Below are 6,431 nucleotides of genomic sequence, written 5' to 3' on the forward strand. Positions count from 1 at the left end.
TCTCAGCCTTGCCCATCTAGCACAGCTCGCTAGCCCATGTACCCAACTCTCCTCGCGTCCGGAGCCATCCGATCGTGACCGGAGGGCCCCGAAACCCCTCCTAACCCCTCAAACCCTAACCCTGGCTATAAATGGACACCCCATCTCTATTTTGGGCAACCCTACCCCCTCCTCCTCATTTTCCAAGCCCCACCTACCTTCAGCCGCCGCCAACATCATTTTCAGCGCCGGCAAGCCATGCACCGCCACTTGGCGAGTCGCCATGGGCCAACCGCCGCCTACGCAGCCGCTTCCCACAACTCACGGGCTGCCACCTCACCTCCCCAGCTCTCCCAGCCGCCGCGGCCCGCGAAAGCCCGCAACCGGCCCGCCTCGGGCCGGATCTGGGCCCAAGCGCCCCGAGCAGCATCGCCACCCCGCTTCTCCCACTCGATCCCGCTGGATCGGGAGAGCGCCACCCCGCCGCCATCCGTACGCCGCCGCGCCTCCCGCGGTTCTCCACTCCAGCAAGCCCCATCACCGACAAGCTCCTACTCAGCCTCGCTGAAACCCCCAGGTCACGCCACCGTCGACCATCCCCTTCTTCCTCCTGTTTCTTCCCTCTCTCTCTCTCACCGGATCTCTCTCTCTCACCAAGGACCGCCGCCGCCAGAGTTTCTCGACCAACCGACCTCGCGGTCGCCGGGAATGAGGTCCTAAAGGAAATATGCCCTAGAGGCAATAATAAAGTTATTACTTATTTCCTTATATCATGAAATATGTTTATTATTCATGCTAGAATCGTATTAACTGGAAACATAATACATGTGTGAATACATAGACAAACAGAGTGTCAGTAGTATGCCTCTACTTGACTAGCTCGTTGATCAAAGATGGTTATGTTTCCTAACCATAGACATGAGTTGTCATTTGATTAATGGGATCACATCATTAGGAGAATGATGTGATTGACTTGACCCATTCCGTTAGCATAGCACTTGATCGTTTAGTTTGTTGCTATTGCTTTCTTCATGACTTATACATGTTCCTATGACAATGTGATTATGCAACTCCCGTTTACCGGAGGAACACTTTGTGTGCCACCAAACATCAAAACGTAACTGGGTGATTATAAAGGTGCTCTACAGGTGTCTCCGAAGGTACTTGTTGGGTTGGCGTATTTCGATATTAGGATTTGTCACTCCGATTGTCGGAGAGGTATCTCTGGGCCCTCTCGGTAATGCACATCACTTAAGCCTTGAAAGCATTGCAACTAATGAGTTAGTTGCAGGATGATGTATTACGGAACGAGTAAATAGACTTGCTGGTAATGAGATTGAACTAGGTATTGAGATACCGACGATCGAATCTCGGGCAAGTAACATACCGATGACAAAGGGAACAACGTATGTTGTTATGCGGTCTGACCGATAAAGATCTTCGTAGAATATGTGGGAGCCAATATGAGCATCCAGGTTCCGCTATTGGTTATTGACTGGAGACATGTCTCGGTCATGTCTACATTGTTCTCGAACCCGTAGGGTCCGCACGCTTAAGGTTTCGATGACAGTTATATTATGAGTTTATGAGTTTTGATGTACCGAAGGAGTTCGGAGTCCCGGGTGAGATTGGGGACATGACGAGGAGTCTCGAAATGGTCGAGGCGTAAAGATCGATATATTGGACGACTATATTCGGACATCGGAAAGGTTCCGAGTGATTCGGGTATTTTCGGAGTACCGGAGAGTTACGGGAATTCGCCGGGGAGTATATGGGCCTTATTGGGCTTTAGGGGAAAGAGAGAGGAGAGGTTGGGCGCGCCCCCAAGGGCTAGTCCGAATTGGACTAGGGGGAGGGGCTGCGCCCCCTCCTTCGTTCTCTTCTCCCTTCCCTTGCCTTGACTCCTACTCCTACTACTTGGAAGGGGGGAATCCTACTCCCGGTGGGAGTAGGACTCCTCCAGGGCGCGCCATAGGGGCCGGCCCTATCCCCCCTCCTCCACTCCTTTATATATGTGGCCAAGGGGCACCCCATAGACACACAAGTTGATCTTCGTGATCGTTCTCTTAGCCGTGTGCGGTGCCCCCCTCCATCATAATCCTCGATAATATTGTAGCAGTGCTTAGGCAAAGCCCTGCGACGGTAGAACATCAAGATCGTCGCCACAACATCGTGCTGACGGAACTCTTCCCCGACACTTTGCTGGATCGGAGTCCGGGGATCGTCATCGAGCTGAACGTGTGCTAGAACTCGGAGGTGCCATATTTTCGGTGCTTGATCGGTCGGGCCATGAAGACGTACGACTACATCAACCGCGTTGTGCTAACGCTTCCGCTTCTGGTCTACGAGGGTACGTAGATAACACTCTCCCCTCTCGTTGCTATGCATCACCATGATCTGGCGTGTGCGTAGGAAATTTTTGAAATTACTACGTTCCCCGACAATGGCATCCGAGCCAGGTTTTATGCGTTGATGTTGTGCACGAGTAGAACACAAGTGAGTTGTGGGCGATATAAGTCATACTGCTTACCAGCATGTCATACTTTGGTTCGGCGGTATTGTTGGATGAAGCAACCCGGACCGACATTACGCGTACGCTTACGCGAGACTGGTTCTACCGACGTGCTTTGCACACAGGTGGCTGGCGGGTGTCAGTTTCTCCAACTTTAGTTGAACCGAGTGTGGCTACGCCCGGTCCTTGCGAAGGTTAAAACAGCACCAACTTGACAAACTATCGTTGTGGTTTTGATGCGTAGGTAAGAACGGTTCTTGCTCAGCCCGTAGCAGCCACGTAAAACTTGCAACAACAAAGTAGAGGACGTCTAACTTGTTTTTGCAGGGCATGTTGTGATGTGATATGGTCAAGACGTGATGAGATATAAGTTGTTGTATGAGATGATCATGTTTTGTTTAAGTTATCGGCAACAGGCAAAAGCCTTATAGTTATCTCTCTATTGCATAAGATGCAAGCGCCAAATAATTGCTTTACTTTATCGCTATGCGATAGCAATAGTTGCAAGAGAAATTGTTGGCGAGACAACCATGTGACGACACATTGATATAGATCAAGATGATGGAGATCATGGTGTCATGCCGGTGACGATGGAGATCATGACGATGCTTTGGAGATGGAGATCAAAGGCACAAGATGATGATGGCCATATCATGTCACATATTATGATTGCATGTGACGTTTATCTTTTATACATCTTATTTTGCTTAGTTCGGCGGTAGCTTTATAAGATAATCTATCACTAAATTATCAAGGTATAAGTGTTCTCCCTGAGTATGCACCGTTGCGAAAGTTCTTCGTGCTGAGACACCACGTGATGATCGGGTGTGATAGGCTCTACGTTCAAATACAACGGGTGCAAAACAGTTGCACACGCGGAATACTCAGGTTAAACTTGATGAGGCTAGTATATAACAGATATGGCCTCGGAACACGGAGACTGAAAGGTCGAGCATGAATCATATAGTAGATATGATCAACTTATTGATGTTCACCATTGAAACTACTCCATCTCACGTGATGATCGGACATGGTTTAGTTGATTTGGATCACGTGATCACTTAGAGGATTAGAGGGATGTCTATCTAAGTGGGAGTTCTTGAGTAATATGATTAATTGAACTTAAATTTATCATGAAATTAGTCCTGGTAGTATTAGCATATCGATGTTGTAGATCAATAGCTCGCGTTTAGCTCCCCTGTTTTATTTTTGATATGTTCCTAGAGAAAACTAAGTTGAAAGATGTTAGTAGCAATGATGCGGATTGGATCCGTGATCTGAGGATTATCCTCATTGCTGCACAGAAGAATTATGTCCTTGATGCACCGCTAGGTGACAAACCTATTGCAGGAGCAGATGCAGACGTTATGAACGTTTGGCTAGCTCAATATGATGACTACTTGATAGTTTAGTGCACCATGCTTAACAGCTTAGAATCGGGATTTCAAAGATGTTTTGAACATCATGCATCATATGAGATGTTCCAAGAGTTGAAATTAATATTTCAAGCAAGTACCCGAGTTGAGATATATGAAGTCTCCAACAAGTTCTATAGCTAAAAGATGGAGGAGAATAGCTCAAGCAGTGAGCATGTGCTCAGATTGTCTGGGTACTACAATCGCTTGAATCAAGTGGGAGTTAATCTTCCAGATAAAATAGTGATTGACAGAATTCTCTAGTCACCATCACCAAGTTAGTAGAACTTCGTGATGAACTATAATATGCAAGGGATAACAGAAACGATTCCCAAGCTCTTCGTGATGCTGAAATCGACGAAGGTAGAAATCAAGAAAAGCATCAAGTGTTGATGGTAAACAAAATCGCTAGTTTCAAGTAAAGGGACAAAGGGCAGAAAGGGAAACTTCAAGAAGAACGGCAAGCAGGTTGCTGCTCAAGTGAAAAACCCAAGTCTGGACCTAAGCCTGAAACTGAGTGCTTCTACTGCAAAGGGATTGGTCACTGGAAGCGGAACTACCCCAAGTAATTGGCGGATAAGAAGGTTGGCAAAGTGAACATAGGTATATTTGATATACATGTTATTGATGTGTACTTTACTAGTGTTTATAGCAACCCCTCAGTATTTGATACTAGTTCAGTTGCTAAGAGTAGTAACTCGAAATGGGAGTTGCAGAATGAACAGAGACTAGTTAAGGGTGAAGTGACGATGTGTGTTGGAAGTGGTTCCAAGATTGATATGATCATCATCGCACACTCCCTATACTTTCGGGATTAGTGTTGAACCTAAATAAGTGTTATTTAGTGTTTGCGTTGAGCATGAATATGATTTGATCATGTTTATTGCAATACGGTTATTCATTTAAGTAAGAGAATAAATTGTTGTTCTGTTTACATATATGGTTACACACCCAATGAAAATGGTTCGTTGGATCTCGATCGTAGTGATACACATATTCATAATATTGAAACCAAAAGATGCAAAGTTAATAATGATAGTGCAACTTATTTGTGGCACTACCGTTTAGGTCATATTGGTGTAAAGCGCATGAAGAAACTCCATGCTAATGGACTTTTGGAATAACTTGATTATGAATCAGTTGATGCTTACGAACCATGCCTCATGGGCAAGATGACTAAGACTCCGTTCTCCGGAACAATGCAGCAAGCAACAGATTTGTTGGAAATCATGCATACTGATGTATGTGGTCCGATGAATATTGAAGCTCGCAGCAGGTATCATTATTTTCTGATCTTCACAGATGATTTGAGCAGATATGAGTATATCTACTTGATGAAACACAAGTCTGAAATATTTGAAAAGTTCAAAGAATTTCAGAGTGAAGTGGAGAATCATCGTAACAAAAATAAAAGTTTCTACGATATGATGGCAGAAGTAAAATATTTGAGTTACGAGTTTGGCCTTCAGTTAAAACAATGTGAAATAGTTTCACTACTCACGCCACCTGGAACACCACAGTGTAATGGTGTGTCTGAACGTCGTAATTGTACTTTACTTGATATGGTGCGATCTATGATGTCTCTTACAGATTTACCGCTATCGTTTTGGGGTTATGCATTAGAGACAGCTACATTCACGTTAAATAGGGCACCATCTAAATCCGTTGAGATGACACCGTATGAACTATGGTTTGGCAAGAAACCTAAGCTGTCGTTTCTTAAAGTTTGAGGTTGCAATGCTTATGTGAAAAAGTTTCAACCTGATAAGCTCTAACCCAAATCGGAGAAGTGCGTCTTCATAGGATACCCAAAAGAAAATGTTGGGTACACCTTCTATCACAGATCCGAAGGCAATATATTCGTTGCTAAGAATGGATCCTTTCTAGAGAAGGAGTTTCTCTCGAAAGAAGTGAGTGGGAGGAAAGTAGAACTTGATGAGGTAACTGTACCTGCTCCCTTATTGGAAAGTAGTTCATCACAGAAATCTGTTCCTGTGACTACTACACCGATTAGTGAGGAAGCTAATGATGATGATCATGTAACTTCAGATCAAGTTACTACGGAACCTCGTAGGTAAACCAGAGTGAGATCCGCACCAAAGTGGTACGGTAATCCTGTTCTGGAGGTCATGTTACTTGACCATGACGAGCCTACGAACTATGAGGAAGCGATGATGAGCCCAGATTCCGCGAAATGGCTTGAGGCCATGAAATCTGAGATGAGATCCATGTATGAGAACAAAGTATGGACTTTGATTGACTTGCCCAATGATCGGCGAGGCATTGAGATTAAATGAATCTTCAGAGGAAGACGGACGCTAATAGTAGTGTTACTATCTACAAAGCTAGAATTGTCGCAAAAAGGTTTTCGACAAGTTCAAGGTGTTGACTACGATGAGAGTTTCTCACTCGTATCTATGCTTAAGTCTGTCCGAATCATGTTAGCAATTGCCGCATTTTATGAAATCTGGCAAATGGATAAACAAAACTGCATTCCTTAAAGGATTTATTAAAGAAGAGTTGTA

This window comes from Triticum urartu, chromosome 5A (genome assembly GCF_056163025.1).
Source record: "Triticum urartu cultivar PI428250 chromosome 5A, HENAU_Tu73, whole genome shotgun sequence".
NCBI classification, from domain to species: domain Eukaryota; kingdom Viridiplantae; phylum Streptophyta; class Magnoliopsida; order Poales; family Poaceae; genus Triticum; species Triticum urartu.